Source organism: Bactrocera neohumeralis, chromosome 2 (genome assembly GCF_024586455.1).
Source record: "Bactrocera neohumeralis isolate Rockhampton chromosome 2, APGP_CSIRO_Bneo_wtdbg2-racon-allhic-juicebox.fasta_v2, whole genome shotgun sequence".
Taxonomy (NCBI): domain Eukaryota; kingdom Metazoa; phylum Arthropoda; class Insecta; order Diptera; family Tephritidae; genus Bactrocera; species Bactrocera neohumeralis.
In genome coordinates, this window is record NC_065919.1 from 79,023,573 (window position 1) to 79,040,799 (window position 17,227).

Consider the following 17,227-nt stretch of genomic DNA (forward strand, 5'->3'; position numbering starts at 1 on the left):
TTTATAGATTGTTGTTTAATGACGTTTTATCGGCGTTGAAAAGGTCTTATAACGCCCATCTACCGACACTTTTTGGGAACACGTGTTTCCTAAAGTTATCTTAATTAAACAATCGTTAGGTGAACAGAACTACGAGGGCTGCTATATATATTCTGGCCTAGGGCAACACTAAGTGTTGCCAGGTGCAATCTGACATTTCCATTGGAAAATTTGACATTTTTTGAACGTTTTGTCATTTAATCGTGAATTGTTTTATTTACAGGGAATTAAAAAATTCATCTCGGCCAAAAAATGGAATTAACTCGTGAACATTTTCGTGCGATCATTTTTCACAACTTTCGACGTGGATTATCACGACAAGAGTGCATCGATGAACTAAATTCTTTGTATGGCTATGAAGCACCATCCTATAGCACTGTGAAAAACTGGTACAACGAATTCAATCGTGGCCGACGCTCGCTCAAAAACGAATTCCGTGAAGGTCGTCCAAAAACAGCCGTTGTGCCTGAAAACATCGATGCCGTACGTGAACTGATAATGCAAGACCGTCATGTAACATACCTTCAGATAGAGGCATGCCTATGCATTTCTCCCACCAGCATACATTCGATATTACATGAACACCTGGCCGTAAAAAAGGTTTGTTCTCGTTGGATCCCGCACAATTTGACAATCGCTCAAAAAAAGGCTCGTGTGGATTGGTGTAAAGAAATGCTGAAAAAGTACGATCGCGGTGCTTCAAAAGACGTTTATAAGATCGTCACAAAAAAAAAAATAAAAAAAAAACAAAAAAACATTTTCGTTGATAAATATGCCTATTTACATTATTAGGCCAGAAATGTATATAGCAACTTACGTATTATGTTCTGTAGCAACATATTGCAAGAGTTTGAAAAGGGGACAAATAAGATGAAATCGAAGTTCACGGATTTGTGACGAGCTCAATGCTGTTCGATTCATAAATACTGAAATTATGGTTCAGGAGTTTGTGGTATCACCTCCGAAGTCATTGAACGCGCAAGATTTCTGATAATACTTAGCACACTTAAATCAACAAAATGAACTTCTGAAGACTTCTCGTCCACTTAAAAAAATGTAAACCTAATAAGATTTTAGGAACAGTTGTATGTGACTGATAAGATGTTAATTAAGATTCATGTAATTTCGTTTTCTGGCTTAGGAGACGACAATGATTGAACATTAAATAAGTTCTCCAATGATTATCGATTTGAGATCTCTTTTCGGAATAATGAATTTTAGAAACTATGAACTCATCTAGTTGTTTATGAATTTAAAAACAGTTACTACAGAATATAAGCCAATCCCAAATATTTTTCGAAATTTATATTAATTTATGAATATGTCCTACTTAGTGTTGCCATAAATTTTGTTACAACGTTTACAATGCATATGGCGAGGCCATATTCAGATGAATTATTTTTTTTATAATTTGTAATAATGTTTAATGTTTGGTTTCACTTATTGAGAATTTAGTTTTTCTCAAACGTTTATTGTTAGCCAAAAAAGAAATGGTCGCTCTCATGTGGTTCGAATCAATTCAGCCTTAACACTTAAACTCCTGGCGGTTCCTCCAGGAACTACTACTTTTTTTTACTTTTGAATATGCATTTTTAAATATTACATCACGTCACATGTTGCTTTGATATATCCGTTATCTTTTAGCTCAGTGGCCAATTGTGTGTGAGCTTTGCCGTCATTTACCTTTTGGCTTGAGTAAGAGTGTATCGAAAAAATAATTTAATGGAAAATTTTATATTTTCAGGTGACTATTGTGAAAGTAATAATAATTAATTAGTGCTGAAAATTTGGAATCTTCATCGCTATTACAATTTACTTTGGTGTATAAGTGTTGATAAAAACTTTAAAATTTATATTTTAATTTTTTGAAATAAAACTTAAATGGTCCCTAGAGGAACCGTCAGGTGCCTGGAAGATATATATACTAAACTATTTTAATTTTGAAATCAAAACAAAAATATTATTATCTACAAATAAGTTTTAAGGTCATTAAGGTTTATTTGTTAACGAATAATGTCCAAGGTCTCTAATTAAGTATCCATTGTGCAGGTAGGTCTAAAGAGCATTTTTTACCTAGACACCTTCAACATTACCATAATTAACTAGAGCGATTCAATGTACATTACTTTCTACCTGCCCAGGGTAAAAGCGAGTAGGTGAGTATAAAAACATATTTCAAACTCAACAAACATGATGAACAGCAACGCTATTGAAGCATCTAAACCTAAAGTTATGCCATTACAGCAGTAATGGTCGAGTCTTTCGAAAATGTGGAAACGTGAAAACCTCCACTGAGATCCAAAAGTTTCAGCTACGCCTTTTTCTGAGTACTTGCAAGGTACAAGCACAGCAGACGACATAAAAAGAGATGGATATCAGCTTTGGGTCAGATGTAGCCGATCCGAATGAATCGACTGAGAAGATTATACGACTGCTGTGGTTATTTCGATGTGTCGGAATATAGATTTTAACTTGCTACGTAATTAAATAATGCAATATGAGCTAACCAAACAATTTTTTAGAATTTGGTTCTCAGACATCAGTACTACTGAAGAAAACCGATAAATGAGTCGCGTCTGTCTAAAGCATTCAAAAGGGTCTAATTTTGACAACTTCATCAAGGGAGAAGCAAATAAGAATCGAATCTAATACAATTTTTATTAAATTGGATAGAACTGATTGTTTTTAAGAGGCTTTTTGGACCGACGGTAATATCAGAAACAAACTAAAGAATAGTAAATACTTTAATATACAAAAATGGCCTTATGTATGCTTTCAGTATAAATAAATCTTTCGCAAAATGGCGGGAAAGATAAAGTCTCCCAAAAAATATGAGCAGCGATATGTAAACAATAAAAGTTGTAATGTCTACAAAAATTAAAAAAAGAAAGCTAACTTCAACTGACTTGCAAATACACAAAAAATCCTTACAATATCGTTGATCGCTCAGTTTGTATGTAAGCTATAGCAGTCCGTTATAGGCGATTCGGGTGAAAGATTTCTTAAGAACTGAGGATTCGCATATATACGGAAAACTCAGTTCGTCAAGCTGTTCATTTATATATTTTATAGGGCATACGGGGTGGTGGTCTATCTATATTTTAATTAAACAAGAAGAACAATAACTTTTGAGCCCACTTTATTTGAAAGCTTTTATAGAACTATTTCGTACAGTTAAAGCTTTTCATTGACAAAATCAATTTAGCACGTTGTAATTTGATTAAAAGCCTTCGAAAAATTCCAATAATAAAACGAAGTTAACTAATTTAAGCGAACTGAGCAAATTAGTTAGACAGATTTCATTGTATTCTGCGCTGATTTAGTTAGCAGCAATATTTTTCCAAACTAATTAACTCGCTTAAAATAAATTTGGCTATGCAAATGCTGTAATTGCATTGACTTTTTTGCAACTAATTCAAACAAACAGAGATTTTTGAGCGAACACAATTAGATTTCATCAAAGCGTATGCCACGAAGCTCGTAATATAAAAATAACAACATTTAATTAGCATGCTAGCAATGCAAAAACAAAATTTTTAGACAAATAAATACACGCACACATACATACATAAACACAGGCTAATAAATATTTGGCTTCGTGGCAACATAGTTGCAACAAAAAGGCTTAATTAACATTTAAACTAGTCAAGTCGCCAGCGGCGCACAACTACACACACACACCCGCACACACACCTGTGTAAATAACTGCGCTTATGTTGTTGTTTTGCGGTAAAAAAAGCCGCGAGCGACAAAAACTACTAAACTAAACTGAATTAATTTCCAATCGACAACAACAACAATGCGTCCAAAATGGGCGAAAAACTGCGATAAATAAATGACTTAATAATAAAAATGTTAAAAAGCAACAGCAACAAAAACAAGCTACATTTAGCAAATGTCAATAAAAGTGCAATGATAATAAAAACAACGCACTTGTAACGGTAAATAAATGTCGGCCGACAAATGGCTAAATGGAATGCAATCAGCAACTGTAAATTGACTTGCAGAATTATGCGTTGTTGTTAATTACATGTATCGATAAATACTCGCACACCCACACACATACACACTACACATACAGACAAAACATTAATGCGGCTGTTAACACATACATGAAAATACCGCTCAAAATACTGATGAACGCACAATGAAAGCAATCGACTAAACCAACTAACAGCTTATGCACGCACACACACACATATATATATACACTACACAAATACTTATATAAAGGCACACACATTTAAATAAATAAGTATGTAGAATAGCAACAAAAACACGTAAATAAATAGTAAATAAATCATATGTGTGTGCATGTGTGGGTATGTGTGTGTTTGTGTACGTGCGCCGTAATTAGTTTAAACAAATAATTAAATAAACTCGCTAACCAAACACAATATGCCGCTTTCAAATGGCTAACTAAATTGAGTGTGAAAATATGAATTTAAATACAAAATAACCTAAAATCAATTACGCTCGCACGCAGCATTGAAGGGAGAATAGCTCGAGGACACACAAATGTGTGGAATTCTAAAAAATAGGGTGTAATTAAAAATAATATTTGACAGAAAATTAATCACATATTTTTGAATGATTTTCATTTGGTAAATTTGACGCGGACGGCTTGCGGCTCACTCCAATGAAATTCCTGAAATTCGAGTGAATGAAAATTAGTGGGAAAAGAGAGTGAGGTTGTTTGCTGATTGCTCTGATTCAATAGAAAATTCTGTACTCGAAAATTTTCTTTTGAAATCGAGTTAACACTATGGATCTGTTTTTTTTTTATTATTTCATATTATTTACAATCTGTCGTGTGACAATAAGCAAATGTTATTATATCTAAAGATTCGCCTTTGCGGTCGGCGAGTCTCTTCACTGTTATCCAGTAGCTTAGGCGATTATGATATCTTGAACTGAGTTTCTGAATCTAGCTATTTAAAGGTCATTGTGTAAGTTAATATTTTTGATGTACCATGGAACGTTTGCAATCAACCTGAGTGTTTTTGACTGATATCTTTCAATTAGTTCTACGTTCAATTTACTTGCAGTTTCCCAGATTTGGTACCATATGTCCAAATCGGTTTTAAGGATCACCTTATTTTTCGGACTAAGTTTTACAGTACATTTTTCTAGTCTTGATTTTTAGCTGCTCACTAAGTCCATCCCGAGCTAGTGCATTCTGGATTAATTGTTCGATTAAGATTGACGCTGGGGCAATCTCCTGCTTTCATGGTGAAGGTAACATGCGCTGATTTTGTTTCATTTATCATAATGTTCCAATTTCGAAGCCAGGATTCTACAGCGTTCAGTTGTTTTTGAACAGTTTCAGACGCTTCGTTTGCAGAGTAAGCAGATGCAAGAATGGTGGTGTCGTCTGCATATGTGGCAACAGTTATATTTTCATCGTTTCTTATTGGCATGTCGGCAATGAATATCGTGTACAGTATTAAGCCAGGTACGCTGCCCTGCGGAACACCTGCTTTGACTTCGTATATGTCGGAAGTTCGGTCAGGAGTTCCATGTAGTTGCCTGAATCCAAATTGATGCTCTGCGGTAACGGATAAGAATTTCAAAACTGGCAATAATCGACGAAGAAAAAACTTATTGGTCTGTTAGAGGTTATTTCGTTCTCGGGCTTTTTTGGCTTCGAAGCATTATAATTTTGGCACATTTCCATTGCGTAGGAAAGCGACTTGGCCTAAAACCACAATTAAAGATTAAAACTAAGAATAGCAGGCATTTCCTTGGTAATTGTTTGATTGTCCATGCATCAATATTATCTGGGCCAGGCGATTTAGAATTTTTCAACTGTGACACTTCTGCTTGTACTTCAGTCAGTTTTACGTAAGGTTTGGATCTTTAAAAAACATTTTGCCGAAACTATTCCATGAAAAACGCTAGTTTAAGGTACAGTTTATTCAAGATAAGAGGGTCAAATTTCAAGTACTTTTGGCAGCTAATAGGGGTAAAACAAAGCAACTTACATTTTCCCTATAACCATTTTATATATTAATTTTTCAATAACTTAAAAATAAATTACAATAAAGAGTATTTGGTCTGGATTGTGAGTACACTGAAATTTTGTTCCAAAAGGTCACCCAACTCTTTTAGATTGATTTCAAGTGACTTGATTGATATGCGACAAATGCATCGCGACCTTAGGTCTATAGTGCCCTCTTCTAAATCAATAAGACACACCTAGCGAAGCGATGTGATCTTTATCTGAAAACATGGATCCAAGAGCCTTCAACTTGGGTCTGCAGACTGCTATGCAGTCAATTAGCAAATGTTCTGGTATTTCAGGCTCCCTGTCGCAGAACCGGCAATTTACACAAGGAGGTGGGCCCAAGTTGTGTAAGGGCTTCTTGAGCTTACAGTGGCCAGTGTAGAATACGACCATTAGTCTGAGCTTGTCCCTAGAGAGATTGATTGCATATTAAAACCTTCTGCGGTTATAATCCCCCATTAGCAACTTGATGTGCCGGATGCCTTGTAGTTGTTGCCAATACCTTTCCCTGCGTGCTCGTACTTCCTTGCGGAGCAACTTCTTTGTGAAGAGTTCAGGTCTCAACATATAAGTGAATGCTGCTGAGCGAGCGAGATCATCAGCCAGTATATTCCCAGTTATACCTTTGTGGCCGCACACTCAGATAAAGTCCACATTGTTACGTTCTGATAGGCTATTCAGCCTTTCTCTACACTCCTGCACCAGTAGCGATTTGATATCATAGGACGAGTTTGCTTTAAGTGCCGCTTGACTATAGCTAAGTATGGTTGTACGTTTATTGCGTTAGAGGTTTATCTTATTCACAGACTTATGGCAAAGACTTGTGCCTAAAAAATGCTCGGAAAACTTCCCATAGGTATGGAGAGTTTGCTGCATGGTTCTATGAATCCTGTACCGATTCCCTCCGACGTTTTCGGGCCGTCAGTGTACCACTTGATTGTACTATCTCTTCTTTTGGTAATGCTGTCCCTTGGCAGAAGGGCCAATGGTATTGTACCACTTAACTTTTTCATTCGCTGGGACGAGATTTCCTTACCTCTGCTGTCATTTGTAGCAGTGTGTGTTTGGCTAGCTGACCAATCACTAAATGAATACCCCACATAAAGTTTGGCACGAAGTTCATGACACACTGAAGAAACCGCATCAGACCATAAAAAGTATATACTTTACTCAATGTAAATGATCAACGTGACGTTTATACGTAAACTAGTCCCTGTCGATATGAAATAATACACATGTCTTTTCTTCCTAAGAAGCTGCTCATTCGTAGAAGCTGTTGCTATGGGGCCACTATAGAATATTGCTGGCAGATATACGGATATATTTGAGTCAATTCCTTGTTCTCAGGACCATGTTAATGAAGCTCTGGTGATGATGTTTGACACAAAGGTTCCTTCAAATTTTTTATATGTTATTAACTACAACTGGATAATTCTGCTTCTTGAGAGATCTGACGTTTATTTTTCTGCTCAGACAGGAGAAACGCATGCCCATAGCATAGTTTTTTAGTGAATAGTTGTTCTGAAAATATTGCTAAAGGAATGCCTATTCTCAGCATGAGCTCAAGTATTGAGGTTTTAAATACGACTAACTGAATCGTTACATCAGAAAATATACAATGATAGTATATCATCATTAGGATAATTCCTTCATATATCGATTCTTTAGATGTTTATCACATGATATTAACTATTGACAAAACCTTGACACGATTCGAAAACCTTTTTTATTTGTAAAAGTTTTTCATAATCAAAAATATATATACGGCTCATCTCGATTGGTCTCCAATATCATACAAAGAACTGCAAAAAGTCCAACAGTGGAACTTATTATTAGTAGAACTCAATGTTGGCACAAATTAGCACCTCAGCAAAGTGGAATTGTTAAATGAAAACATTTATTTTCTTTAAGAATTCTCTTCAAACTAATTATTAAGCTTAAGTTTTCTTTCACCTAGTCACACTGAGAAAAACACCCAATCATTTAGCTAAACTTTCCGCCACAAATCCGAAAAAGCACTGTCGACCACGTAAGTACAGTTCATTTATTTTCCGAGTAGTTGTAGAAGACCGAATGCATAAATACATACATACATATATAGGAAGATGTACATATATAATTATAAGTATATAGCACACACTAAACTTAAATGGGATATTAGGGGATTCCATAAGAGTACTGTCAAGGACACAAACGAAAGACTATAAATGTGTATTATTTAGAAAACATGTTTCAAGGGTCCCCACTCAGAGCCGCTATCCACCTTCTAGGGAGCAGTCATCTTATATTCGCTCTGACCGGACACATGCCCTTATGAGATAGTGCGTTCAGAGCCAAGCAGCGCAAATAGACCTCTCAACTTCACTTACCGCAGCAACTTTATAATATCCGGAGAAGAACGAATTTGAAGCTTCAGAGTTTTAACTGGACGGAGGTAGCCTTGGGATAAGCCCGTTAGCCATTTACTTACATACTCAGAAGAATACATTCAGCGCCAGCACATGTTTAACCAAATACATCTAAGATTGCAAGATCCGTGTCGAGCAAAAGGTTTAAAATATGAAGGAGGCGAAGCCCATAAAGACTTCAGGTTTGAAGGTTACTTCAAACTACGAAAGCAAGCAATTTATAACCCCAAAACCTTAACCTAACCATTTTCATAGTCCTGACAGATTGGTAAAAACCTCTAAAATATTGGGTTTAATCTTGCTTAATGATATCTTAGTCTTAACGGTCGTTGTTTAAGAAGTCATTGAAAAACACTCGTCTCCTCTATTTCATGACCATCCTAATGCGCATGCTTTTATGTACGAGTACATCCATCTAAACATGGTGACATGCGCTGCCATGTCCTGACCACTTTTTCCGTGTCCTGTTTGTCCTGGCTAATTGAAGAAATCTGTTTGGCGGCGATTAGTTGGTGCTTAGCATGGCTTGTGACCGGCATATTGCAACCAGCAAATAGCAACAGTCCCAACAACAACGAACCTTCGCAGAGGATAAGCATCGCCAGCAGCATGTTGCAACAGTGTGCCACATGCAACAGTGGCATATACGAGTATATAGTATGTACACGATGTGCGACATGCGTTGCAAGCGAACAATTTGTTGTTGTTTTACAGTTAGTTTTCGCTTATGTGTACTAATTAAAGTTGTTGCTGTTTGAAGAGGTAAACTGTAAGTAATCGCTCGGTCGGCCAGTGTGGCATGTAGCACTGCTGCTGCTAGGCATGTTGCATGGTAGTCCGACCGACCAACCGGACAGGCCGAGGTAGGTTCTTGTTGTCACACGTTGCATCTTTACCACATGAGCTGCGCTGTTGTTTGTTCTTTTGCTTGTTGCAAGTATTTACCGTTTTGGTGCGCTTTGTTGTTTTTGCACTTGTCACAGTTTATCGCTAACAGCGGTTTAATTAAAAATTAACGATTTGCGCTTCTACTAACGTACAACAACTACAACTTTGGTAAGTGCTCATGTTGTTGGTGCGACGGTCTTTATAAGAACCTTGAATCCAAGAAATGCTGTTCAGATATTTTTTTTTATAAGAAAATCACAAAAATCTATGTTTTTGTCTACCTTTTGCAAAAATAAATGGTTATGTGTCTTTTGGCGACTAGGTTCCATTCATATATACTCCTCAATGTATTCAGTGTAAAAATTCAATTCAAGGATGACTTTTTCTGGCAAAAACCCTTTGCTACCGCACAGCTTCTAGAAGTGTCGGAACTACTTACAATAACGGTCTGAGGATTTTGAAGCCAGACTTTTAACAGTTTCCATTTTATTATTATAAGCTGGGACATTGTCCAATAAGCATTCATGAGTTAAGGCTAAAAATCTTGTTGGAAGCTGGTTGTCAAAGTTGAATGAAGGATAGTGAGGTGGAAGCATGCAGGAATTTCTTCTCCGTTATCCAGCCTTTGCAAGACTGAGCTTTAAATATTTCTGCAGTCTCTCCTTCGGAGAACTAAAAGAAATTGGCGAAACCATCGTTAGATGTCTCAACAAATATATACCAGACTCAAAGCGCTTTAGCAATTTATGAGGGTCTTTTGATCTATTATATATGAGCTTTAGGTACTGACGTTCAAATACTGTCCAAATAAGATTTCTGTTAGGATCGAACTTAACCTATATTAGCTTAACCTTAATTGTACTACTCTGAGATTACTTACTTTTTAAGAAAAGCCTTTTAGAATTTTCATAGATGTTGTGCAATAAAAAATCTATGAAAATTCCATACAGCCTTACTTAAAAAGTCGAATATCTCGAGAAGTATTAACGATAGCGATTCTGACCTCGGATCTTATTTGTAGTAAATAAAATTTCTTACAAGTTTGTCATGTACATTTTTTCTATAGCCCTTGTATATACAAAAAAATGCGAATTTCTTGAAAAAGTCAAGTTTAGAGCCCGTACTACTTCGCCAGTGTGAGTTTCGACTTTGTCACAATGAGAACTTTTGTAAAGTGTACAATTCTGAGAAATATGTGTCTAAAGTCAAAGCGATGCCATAAAATGCCTCTGAGCTATAGAAATTTAAAGATAAAAAATCACGATTGTCCTGTATTTTCCGTGGAAAATTTTTACATGTCTTGGCTCAAATTTTCAGAGAATTTTTTTAGGTTATTTCCAAGGAAATTTCATGATAGGACTGAAAAACTGAATACTTCAAAAAACTACCATTTAACATTTCAGTACAGAATAGAACTCATTGTTGTTCTTAACAGACTTTTCGTCGCTGTCACAATTCCAAAATCATTTTCAATAACACGACGCGCTCGTTTTAGGTCATGAGAAAAAATTCGTTGTGCCTTTGCTGTATTGCGGCCTGTACAGGGCTTTATAAGATTATTTTAATGGAAAAGCGCAGTAACCAAAGAAGTAATGCAGGAAGGGTTACAAAGATGATTATCAGGTGTAATGGCAATCGATTTTTCAAAAGATTTTCGCCAAATCCCGTTGCATGAAAAATGTCTTTATCAATATGGCTACCGCAAGAGCCATGTGCAATGCGATTTCCGTCGATGGCACTTGCACAGTTTGGCATGTTCCAAACTCGGGAAAAGTCGGTTATGATGTCTTTATATTGTTGTTGCGTGCATCAAATACATCGAGCGCTATGTCTCTTACAGTTGTCTTTCTAATTTTGAAGCTCAATGCCAATTCTTGAAAGGAATTCCATATGCTTAGTACGTAACCATTATCTTAAGGGGTCAGTAGGGTAATATTTAAAAATTTTTTTTTTTTTGCATTTTCTGTCAGCCCACTTTACCATTGGAAGGTTTTGAAAAAGGCCCAAAAATAATAAAACCGCTGGACGTTCGGAGTGCTCGGATTGCACCCCTGACGCTTTAAACGCGTTTTTCTCAAAAGACACTTTTTTAAACTGGCGGACATGATTCCGGTCGACCTACTCAACCGATTTGCTTAATTTTTTTTAATGTTCACAAACCGCCTGGCTCTCGTCCCTACTAGATTCATAATTTTTTATAATTTATTGACAATGTTATAGCCAAATTTATGTAAACAAACATGGGGAAAATTAAAAAAAAACGTCAATTACTTTTTTATTTATCAACATTTTTTCATGATTCTAGTAGGGACATACTTTTTTAGAATAAATTGGTTTTTGTGTATCAGATGATCCAAATTATGAGAAACCGTGTCCGCCAGTGAAAAAGTCCCATTTCTCCGGCAGATGTCATCAAAAAATTCCAAAAAAAATGTGTTTATACACTCCACGATATTCCTCATGATATGTGAAAAAAGTTCTATTGTAGAATAAAAATTTCTATGAAAAAAAAAAATGCCGAAAAAACAGGCCCGATTATCCTACTGACCCCTTATTCTATACAGAAATTCACAGAACTGTGACTCATAAAAGTTATTCGGCATGAATTTGCTTCTTAAATTTCAGCGTGAAGGTGGCGTTAACCTCAGAAAAGTCTCATACAAACTTCCGAGACATTCTTGTATAGTCAAAAAAAATTTGTTTTTCATCTGTCCTTTAGTTCTTTGCAGGAACGTTTTTTGTTGGTATCAGTTTTGCAACATATTCGCATTAATATGACGGACATGTCATCATTTTCTCCGCTTCAATTTTTTTTCATTAGCGCTTAACGTTATAGTTTCAACAATAACCTGTCAATTTCTTTGTCACTGCTCATTTCATTTGCTTTATTAGGCACTTTCAAAATGAAAACATAATCAGTATACGCAGTTTATGGTTATGGCACCAATAATCGATTATAGCAAATTTCGTGGCCGTTAAGATAATAGTTATGGCTATTGCCTTATGGCATGACACCTCTAATTTAGCCTTGATTTTCATGGAGAGCGAGATAGAAGATTAATCGGTTGAAAGTCCATTATTTGCAAATTCATTTCCGAACTCTCGTTTTCGCTGAGAATAAAATCAGCAAATTTTTATATATTTACAACAAGGTATTTATATCCATTAATCATATTTCTGTTAAATTAGCTGATTTTTACAACTTGAGTGTGTAGCTTTGTTGTCGGATGATTGAAGTATTAAATCACTAAATGATGCCGTGGACCAAAGTATGTAGAGCCTCAATTATTTTTCTCTCAGGAAGTCATATACTTTAAAGCCTTTTAGTTAAATGAATGTATCTTCCAATGCATGGAAGCACAAGATGAAAACTGAGTCTTCACAAGTGATACAATTTTAAACTTTTTGAGCTTTGAAAGCTTTTTGATAAATACAATCTTAAATTTAAAAGAAAAAAAATCACATAAGATATTAATTGCTTCACTTTCCCATTTTCGGATCCAAAGAAAAGGGCAAAGCCCCTCTAAAGTTATTTCGGTCTTTAATTTTTTGTCAAGGGTGCCACGCACGAGAGCGGACCATAACCATTAAGCGTCGCGTTCACAATTAAATTTAAAAATGGCGCACAAATCAAATTTTAAACGTTAAATAATACCAAAAAATAAATGGGCAATAAATACACAACAAACTGGAAAGCATAAATACATACAAATATAAGACACATACGCACAGCTAAATAAAAGCGAAGAATCTACTGGCCTTTGACCGGAAATGACCAGAACAACATAACTGCAAACGACCTTTTCATTTGATTTTATCAGGTAATTTATTTATTTGCAACAAATTTATTGCCGCAACATGGCCAAATAAAGCTAACAACAACAACAATAAAGCAGTGCTGCCTCTAAAGAAAAAAGAGTTGGAGCGGGAGGCGAAACAGAAATGTAGGGAGAGAGTAGCAACACGGCAACCTTAGCGCACAAACGCACACAAATACAGCCGTTGTATGTGCAACCACTGAGTTCGCAGCAAATTTTTTGTATTTGAACAGTGCGCGCTAAAAGTAAACAGCAGAGCAGCAGCGAAATTGAAAATAAAGCTGCAAAAAAGTCGCATTCGCTCGTAAATATGCGCATAAACGATAGCATATAACTGTATGTGTGTGTGTGTGGGAAGGCAACAGCACGAATAATAGTAACAACAATAGCAATAACAGTAAAACGTATACAATTGAATTCAATTGTTATTTTACGTACGAAAACTTGAAAAGCGTTTCCGTTCATTACGGCTCTTACGAGTCCGAGCAAGTTTTCAGAGAATTGAAAAAAACACGAAATATTATTTTTTTCATTTCTCTCAACCGCATCCTGCCATCAAAGTGTGCTGTTAGGTGCACGGCGCGCTTGGCAAATGGCTGCTGCGCACACTGCCACCCGCGCTTCCTCGAATTTGCTAAAACGACAATAATAACTGTTGTTGTTGTTGTCGTAGCTTTTAACTGTAACTGGTGCTCGTGGTTGCAGGTTGGTTAGTGCGTTAGTGTTGTTGTTTGTTTTTTTTTCTACTTATTTTAGGAAAGTCAAGTTTGCTATGGTCAGCAGGCTGGCATTTATGTTATTGTTATTGTTGCGTACACTTATATAGTTATTGTTGTTGTTATTTTTCAATTACCCCTTTAACATTTAGGAAGCCATGACTTTTTCGAAGAAATTTCCAATGCCTGAGCATTCAAGTCACGCGCCACGCCTTCTTGTTGCATGGGCAATGCATTACTTTTATTGCAACACACCTCACATATACATACATACACACGGACATACGAAATAAAGCCATTGCACTGCCACAGCTCACATATACATATATAAATGTATATATTGTCCACTTGTTTGCTCCTTTGTCCGCTGGCACCACATTTGTATTTGAGGTGCAACATGCAATTGTACTTGCCACAAAACGACATGTGTCAAATGCCGCATAGCACATGTGCCACCCGCTCTTTAGTTGGCTCTAAAAGCTCAAATGCAAACGAATGCAGACCGTTATAATTGCTTACAAACAAGCATAGAGCACAGCATACATTTGTGTTGGTGTATTTGCTCTGGTAATGGCATTGTTTGGTCAGTTGAGGTCAGCAGAAAATTGGTTGAAATAATAAGTGCCGTCTGGGGGATTGGCGCACACAAATTTGTGCATACCAAATTACTCCTTCCTCAAATTGTGTTGCAGCTGTGACGACGTGCACCTATGAGGTAATGGACAATAAGGTAATGGAAATCATTTAAAGCTGCCTGACATCTGTCGGCAGAAGCAGTTTAATAATATGGGTATTTCGGGGTTTTAATTAATTATTTCGAGATCCCGAAATGTTTATGGTATTTTTACTTGCTTGGAAGGCATTTTGAGGCTGCCTGAGACTTAATAAGAAAGCATTTAAATATTTGATATATCGGGATCTTACTCAAATATTAAATGTATTTCTTCTTGCTTATTGTTATTACTGCCTGAGATTGGACATTTTTCTGAATAAAAAAATAAATTTAATTTTCAGTATTTCGGGATTTCGAGACTGAAATAAAAAAAATCGGAGTCACGAAATATTTTAAATATTTATTTTTGCTTGGAAGTCACTTTGAAGAAAAATTAAAAAAAAAATCGGTATTCCGGGATTTCACTCAAACATCTCAGGTTTCGGGATACCGAAATATATGACATATTTTTTCTTACTTGGAAAATGTTTTAAAGCTTCCTGAGATATTGAGTTAAAAATCAGTTCGGTACTTTAGAATTTCGGGACTGAAGAAAAATTGAGATCCCGAAACATTTGAGATATTTTTACTTGCTTATAAGTAACTTTGAAGCTGCCTGAAACTTAATAATAAATATATTTAAAATTCGGTATTTCGGGATTTTAATCAAATATCTCAGGTTCCGAGATCCCCAAATATTTGGTATATTTTCTTTTGTTTGGAAGTCGCTTTAAATCTGATAAAATAAAATTAATTTGGTTCTCAAGCATTTCGGGATTGAAATAAAAAAATCGATATCCCGAAATGTTTGAGGAATTATTGCTTGTTTATTCTTATAACTATTAGCTAGTTTCAATTCGTTGAATCTTGAAGAGTGGTTTATTAAACAGACTACTTGAGAACGCAATCGATTGAAGTTTAAAAGTAAAGATAATAATTCATAGTTACATAACTAACGCGTGATCTAAGTAGATGTTGTACTTTTTTCAATAGGCTTTTTTAGACAGATCAAGCGTGTCATGTTATTTTTGTTCAGTCTTGTTTAGCACTTCATCATGGTAAGACTTACACCTGAACAACGTTTACAAATCGTTTAAACTTTTACGAAAATTCACTTCTGGAAAGAATGTGTTTCGCGCGCTTTGCTCAATTTACGGTCAACATAATCGACCTTTCGAGCATAGTTGCAACATCAAAACCAAACAACAAACAAAATAAATTTGAGACCAGGCATTCATTATTGAATAATATTCGACCGAAAAGATCAAGTCCAGTACGCAGTGAAGAAAATATACCAACCGTAGCTGAGAGTGTACGCGAAGACCGTGGAGAGTCGACTAGGCGCCGCAACTTGGACTGACGTATGGAGCGACTTAGCATTTTACCTCAAGATCTTAAATTGAAAACGTACAAAATACAGCTTGCGCAAAAACTAGAGCCGCTCGACCTTCCCAAGCGACATCATTTCGCTCTTTGGTCTCTTGAAAAATGTTCCAAGAAGATCCTAAGTTTTCGAGCCAAATTTTGTTCAGTAATGAGGCTTATTTCTGGCTCAATGGGTATGTAAGCAAACAAACTTAAGACGAAGAGCAACCTGAAGAGATTGAAAAGCTGCCATTTCATCAAAAAAAAAGACAACGAATTGCTGAGGTTTGTGGGCCGGTGGAATCATCGGTTCGTGATCTCGGCGATATTAGCTTTCATCAAAACGCATCAATCAATGGATTTATTGAAAGAACACTTCACTGAGCAGATAGTTTCATGTTTTGGACCGAACGATTGGCCATCGAATGATATCACACCTTTAGACTTTTTCCTGTGGGGATTTTCAAAACTTAAAGTCTCTGCGGACAATCCTGCTTCGATTCAGGTATTGGAGCAAAACATTACGTTTGCCATTTGCCAGTTACCAGTCGAAATGCTCGAACGATTCATCGAAAATTAGACTCAACGTAGTCGCGGGCAACTTTTAAAAGAGATGAACTTCAAAAAATAACTGTTAAAGATTTTTCTTTCGAACGATAATAAACATTTCCCATTAAATTTGAAGTTTCTGCGTTTTTACTTTAAAAATGAAGGGAACCTCGAAATTGGTAAACCTTTATAATACAGCATCTCATACTTTCTTGTACTCAAGTTAATGAGAAAACGTTTTAGTTTCATGAATTTGCATTACCTGTTCATCAAAGAACGTAACACTTAGCAATGACAATGAGTTATGAAAGGGCTCCGAAACATATTCCAAATAATGGTTTAAACTGTCTAAACCAGGAACGAACAGAGGAATAGAGACTGTACAGACTCTACCTACTTTTTACACAGAAACAAATTTTTTCGAAGCTGAGATTGATCGATTGCATCGAGTTACTATTTATAATATTTTTCTGAAGAGAAATGTTGCCAAAATCCGCCAAGAGTGAATTCGACCGATGTAGCAATCATGGCTGTTAATGGAAGCAAAAAGACTACACTTGATGAAACCTCATTTCTATTTCTTCGTATTTCAAATCTAAAAATGTTTGTTCTAATATGCACACAGAGTCGTACATACAATATAATAGCTCTTTCCTTCTTTTTAGGGTTGTTACTATTACTATTCCAGCTAAATATGTGTATTTTGTAATAATTTGCAAAGCTTG